This window comes from Chiloscyllium plagiosum, chromosome 4 (genome assembly GCF_004010195.1).
Source record: "Chiloscyllium plagiosum isolate BGI_BamShark_2017 chromosome 4, ASM401019v2, whole genome shotgun sequence".
Lineage (NCBI taxonomy): Eukaryota > Metazoa > Chordata > Chondrichthyes > Orectolobiformes > Hemiscylliidae > Chiloscyllium > Chiloscyllium plagiosum.
The window spans coordinates 108,897,221-108,902,963 of NC_057713.1; the positions used below are offsets into that span (position 1 = coordinate 108,897,221).

The 5,743-nt window shown below is 42.3% G+C and overlaps 1 long non-coding RNA gene across 1 annotated transcript; it reads right to left on the bottom strand.

The window, feature by feature from the left end:
- Positions 1–761: 761 nt before the first annotated feature.
- On the bottom strand, positions 762–3,503 carry LOC122549310. Its single transcript, XR_006311488.1, has 3 exons — positions 3,196–3,503; positions 2,726–3,085; positions 762–1,096 (listed from the first exon to the last, which is right to left on the bottom strand). It is a non-coding gene; the product is annotated as an uncharacterized LOC122549310 (long non-coding RNA).
- Positions 3,504–5,743: the final 2,240 nt, after the last annotated feature.

The following is a 5,743-nucleotide window of genomic DNA, read 5'->3' on the forward strand; positions in this document are numbered from 1 at the left end:
ACAAATAGTCTGACAGAGATACTTCTTGGAGGCTAATAGAATTTGTTTTCATTAGGAGAGTTTTTATGAGTGAATAAAATAAACAGTTGTGCATTAGACTTTCAGTTTAAAAGGTCTAGAAATTGTGACCTTTTTTGCGTTAGGGGCAACATGCATGGCTTGACTTTCATTTTAAAGATGTCTTAATGATGCTTTAGCAGCAATGTGTAACACGTCCCATATTTCTTTCTTGCCAGCAACCCTTTCTTGGACCTGAATCAAGTGAAGTTTTAAATTTAGTTAGGCCAATATGAAGGATACCATCAGCTAACGGGCCAGCTGGCGATTTTTCCTAACATCCAGGAACATGACATTCTCTGATAGATCAGAGTCCTGACATCTTTGTAATTTCACTTCCCTTCCCCAAACTGGGTTTACCAACAGACAGTCTCACCCAGGGCACAACCAACCACCTGATTACTTGACGTCAACTCCAGCTGAATTTTGAAATGTTCACTTACAAATTGCACTCTGCACTGGCCCTCAGGAAATTATATTCTCTGAATCTTTTCCTGAAGAAGAAGGAAAAAAATGTGCAAATGTCTGATGGGAATTATATCCATTTTTTCTAATGGTTCTCCATATGCTACAGCAGAAACAAATCTGTTGAACCAATATTCACCTCTCTTCTGAAGAAAAAAGCCAGTTGTCAATGAACATCTGATTAGCATTGAACTTCATGAAATTACATCTAACACCCAAATCTGTTGATAATACTCGGTTCTTTATTGAATTTTGTTCATGATATTTTGTGGGCCAATAATCATCTCATTAAACATAGTCACACAGTGTTACACAAGGTTACTTTACTGATATCATTACAGTGCTCCAATCTTCTACGTTCTTTTCTCATGGGTTTGGCATGTGATGAATACTTGGTCTGGTGAGTTGGAGCTGCTTGTTGGAGACAGGGCCCATTATCTTGAGTTAGTTGATTGACTCCCAGTATGTTGAAGTATTTAACCAGCAGTACAGTACAGTCAGGGTTCTCATCACCAGTTGCCATTGGAAGTGCTGGGCACATTGCATACAGTTTTGTCCCATCTGGTAAATTGCACTGGCATGTTGATATGTGAAAAAGACCAATAGGTTGATTCCCCTCAAAGCTCAATAAATGTGTTTTAACATTGTAGCCAGAACATGATGCAGTTTAAAGCAAGGAAATTCTACTCTCTGCTTCTTTCTCATCCCTCCCCTCAACTCTCCCTTTCCCCCTTCCTGCCAGCATAGCAGAAACCACAATGCCTTCATCCTAGGCAGTTTACTGTCCCAGCATCTTTGGATCAGTGTGAAGTACCATCAGCTGCCTGTCAGTGATAAGGTGTATCCAATATACATTTGATTCAAGACCCCACCTCCACCTGACTGCCATAGAGACATAGAGCATGGAAACAGACCCTTCAGTCCAACTCATCCACGCCGGCCAGATATCCCAACCCAGTCTAGTCCCACCTGCCAGCACCTGGTCCATATCCCTCCAAACCCATCCTATTCATATACCCATCCACATGCCTCTTAAATGTTGCAATTGTACCAGCCTCCACCACATCCTCTGGCAGCTCATTCCATACACTTACCTCCCTCTGCATGAAAAAGTTGCCCCTTAGGTTTCTTTTATATCTTTCCCCTCTCACCCTAAACCTATGCCCTCTAGTTCTGGACTCCCCGATCCCAGGGAAAAGACTTTGTCTATTTATCCTATCCATGCCCCTCATAATTTTGTAAACCTCTAGAAGGTCACCCCTCAGCCTCCGACGCTCCAGGGAAAACAGCCCCAGCCTGTTCAGCCTCTCCCTGTAGCTCAGATCCTCCAACCCTGGCAACATCCTTGTAAATCTTTTCTGAACCTTTTCAAGTTTCACAACATCTTTCTGATAGGAAGGAGACCAGAATTGCATGCAATATTCCAACAGTGGCCTGACCAATGTCCTGTACAGCTGCAACATGACCTTCCAACTCCTATACTCAATACTCTGACCAATAAAGGAAAGCATACCAAACGCCTTCTTCACTATCCTATCTACCTGCGACTCCACTTTCAAGGAGCTATGAACCTGCACTCCAAGGTCTCTTTGTTCAGCAACACTCCCTAGGACCTTACCATTAAGTGTAAAAGTTCTGCTAAGATTTGCTTTCCCAAAATGCAGCACCTCACAATTATCTGAATTAAACTCCATCTAGAACTTCTCAGCCTATTGACCCATCTGGTCCAGATCCTGTTGTAATCTGAGGTAACCCTCTTCGCTGTCCACTACACCTCCAATTTTGGTGTCATCTGCAAACTTACTAACTGTACCTCTTATGCTCGCATCCAAATCATTTATGTAAATGACAAAAAGTAGAGGGCCCAGCACCGATCTTTGTGGCACTCCAGTGGTCATAGGCCACCATCACCCTCTGTCTTCTACCTTTGAGCCAGTTCTGTATCCAAATGGCTAGTTCTCCCTGTATTCCATGAGATCTAACCTTGCTAATCAATCTCCCATGGGGAACCTTGGCGAATGCCTTACTGAAGTCCATATAGATCACATCTACTGCTTTGCCCTCATCAATCTTCTTTGTTACTTCTTCACCATTTATAATAATTGCCATACAGGCACAAGTAATACTGTGAAGTAAACCATTGGCAATTTAAACAATGATTCTATAGCATAGATCACTTGATGGGTAGCCTTCCAGTACTCACCAGAGTTGGTATCCAAGTTCAAAGTAGCCTGCTGTGCCTTTCACAATCTTGTTATGAGGATACAGCTCTTGCCGTCAGAGATTCAGAGGCCTTCTCAGCAGGTGGAGACATTTCCATTCCTCCATGGTTGCCCATCACAGCACAATCTTCCCCAAAATCCTGAAAAAAACCCACCAGAAAAACATTTGGTCACAACTTTATCCAATAATATTTACAATAACAAAAAGAAACTTATGTATGCCCACAGTGCCTCTTCTGTGATTCCTTTTTCCTGGCCTAATGCTCCTATATAATGTATCCTCCAGCAGGCTTAGTTGTTGCTGGATGCCTGTCCCCTTCTGCTCTGATGCCTACATTGTCCTGCAAGAGAAAATGAAGAATGTTTGTCATTATGTGATATTCCTGTGAATAGTTGAAAGCATCTAAATGTAGTAGTAGATGAATGTCTGGATGACAGTATTGGTACGTACATAACTTCTAGTGGTGTCTCGAAGTAGACCTGTGCCCTAATTCAATAGTTCCCTGTGGGTTGACAAATGATTGCTGTTAAGGGCAGGAGAGGCCTAAACATCAATAGTTGGACCTGGAGGACATGTCTGCGAAGGTAAGTTTAAAATCTAATCAGTTTCTGCACTGACTGGTTTTACTGTGCGCGTGCTGGCAGTAGCTTCTGAGAAAGGAGACCGTAGCGTCAATTAAAGACAGGTAAAGCATTTTGGATGTCCTGAAATCATAGCAGCCACCTTATAAATGCAAGCATTTGGCTCAGTGGTTAGCACTGCTGCCTTACAGTGCTAGGGACCTGGATTTGATTCCACTCTCGTCTGTATGGAGTTTACACATTTTCCCCATGTCTGCGTGGGTTTCCTTCAGGTGTTCTGATTTCCTCCCACAGTCCAAAGAGTTGCAGGTTAGGTGGATTGGCAGTGCTAAATTGCCCATAGTATCCAGATATATGTAGGTTAGGTGGATTAGCCATGGAAATATATAGAATTACACGGATAGGGTAGGGGATGGGTCTGGTTAAGATGCTCTTCAGGGATTGGTGTGGACTCAATGGGCTGAGTGGCCTGCATCCAATGTAAGAATTCTATGATATTATTGTGTAAGAGGGAAAAGAGAGAAAAGCTTTTTAATAGTTCCATGAATTTGACTGGAAACAAGTTCATCTTGCGATATTGTTTTTAGCATTCCGCTGTTCTGTCAGCTGCGTACAAAGAGGTTACTCTGGTCAGTGACACAACTGTGATCATGTCAAATCCAAACTGCAAATCATTATTAGCAATAGCATAAGTCATGCAGTCCTGTAAAATGAGGCCAGCGCACTAGCATCAAAGTACAGCCAAGTGAAGTTCACAAAACTCTCACTGGTATGAGTTGTCAGAAGTTTCCAGGGCTATCCCAAAATATGATGAGTATATTCTCAGTGAGCACCGAGCCTATAGTCAGCCTGGTCCTGGCAACTTGCCAAATGTGGCAAGGAAGGAGAGGTAAAGAACAGTCTTAAAGAGCTACATTGAATTTTAAAATGATACATCCTTCTAAAGGTAAGTGACTATCTCTGGCATCAAAACTTGCTGGATCCTTTATAAAGATTGTGAATATTTTAAAATACTATTTCAGCCTTTATAAAGGGGGAGAAAGGTGGCAAGCAATGTAAATGTGATAACATTAAATAAATAAGTTATGTTTGTATGCCATACTCAAACATCTGCCTGATAGTTAGAAAAGTAGAAATGCTGCAACACGAGGTGGATTATGAGGGTGGTGGTATGAGAGGAAGACCTGTAAGGTGCACCAGGCACCCTCCACATCTGGTGACTGTGCAGGTTATTGACAGGGTCAATACTTTGGAATAGCGCCTCCAACACTCTGGAAATCATAAGGAACTTGGCATGGTAAAGCATCATTTGGATGGCCTAAGCCATCACACCAAAAGCTAATGCCTATCAATCTGTGCCAATATACTGGCTGTCTGTTCAAGCTCAAAAGGTGTGGTGCTGGAAAAGCGCAGCCAGTCAGGCAGCGTTTGAGGAGCAGGAGATGCGATGTTTCGAGCGTCGGCTCTTCATTAGGAATGGACTTCTGCTTGAAACGTCGACTCTCCTGCTCCTTGGATGCTGCCTGACTGGCTGTGCTTTTCTAGTGCCACACTTTGTAAATCTGATCTCCAGCATCTGCAGTCCTCACTTTCTCCTGTCTGTTGAAGCTGTCAAGCACATAATTTAGCTACAGAAATTGATAAGTACTGAGATACTGGGAGATACTTTAAGACTGCAAGTTGCTTCATAATACAAACAGAGATCTCAGAAATCATAAACCCTTGGCTCCCATGTAGGTTAATACTTTAAACATCCTTTCACACAAGAACATGAGAGAACTGAGCAATGTAAAACCAAAGCTAGAGCAGGTAGAATCCTGCTCTCCTACTGCATAGGCATCACAAAGCAGCCTTTGGGATTTCAAATAAGAGTCATATTGATCTCAAAATATTAACTATGATGCTCTCCCCACAGACACTGCCAGATTTCCTGAGTCTCTCCATATTTTAGGCCTCCAGCATCTGCAGTAGTTAGCTTTCATTGCAAGTCAAACTCTGATGGAAGGCACATTTGTACATACTTCAAAAGTGCTGCATTAGTTGTTAATGTATTTCAGAGAGTCCCATAGTCATTAAAATTCTACATAAATGCATTTTCTTTCTTTATTTTTCCGGAAACAATGTTGTGAAATTTGATACTTGGTTTTACTTCAGTTGTGACGTAAACGTTGACTCCTCAGTTACCTGTTTGAAATATGTGTGGTTTCTTTCATCGTGTTCCATATCATAATCAAATGTTTTACCTGCAGTATGAGTTTTCACCATCCCTCCAGACTTTCCCCTCACTGAGGACGAATGCTCAGTCCTCAGCAAAGGACTCACCTTCGTCCCCCTCCGTCCACGCATCAATGAATTTAATACACGCTGTGACGTCGAACACTTCTTCCGTCGCCTCTGCCTCCGAGATTACTTTCACA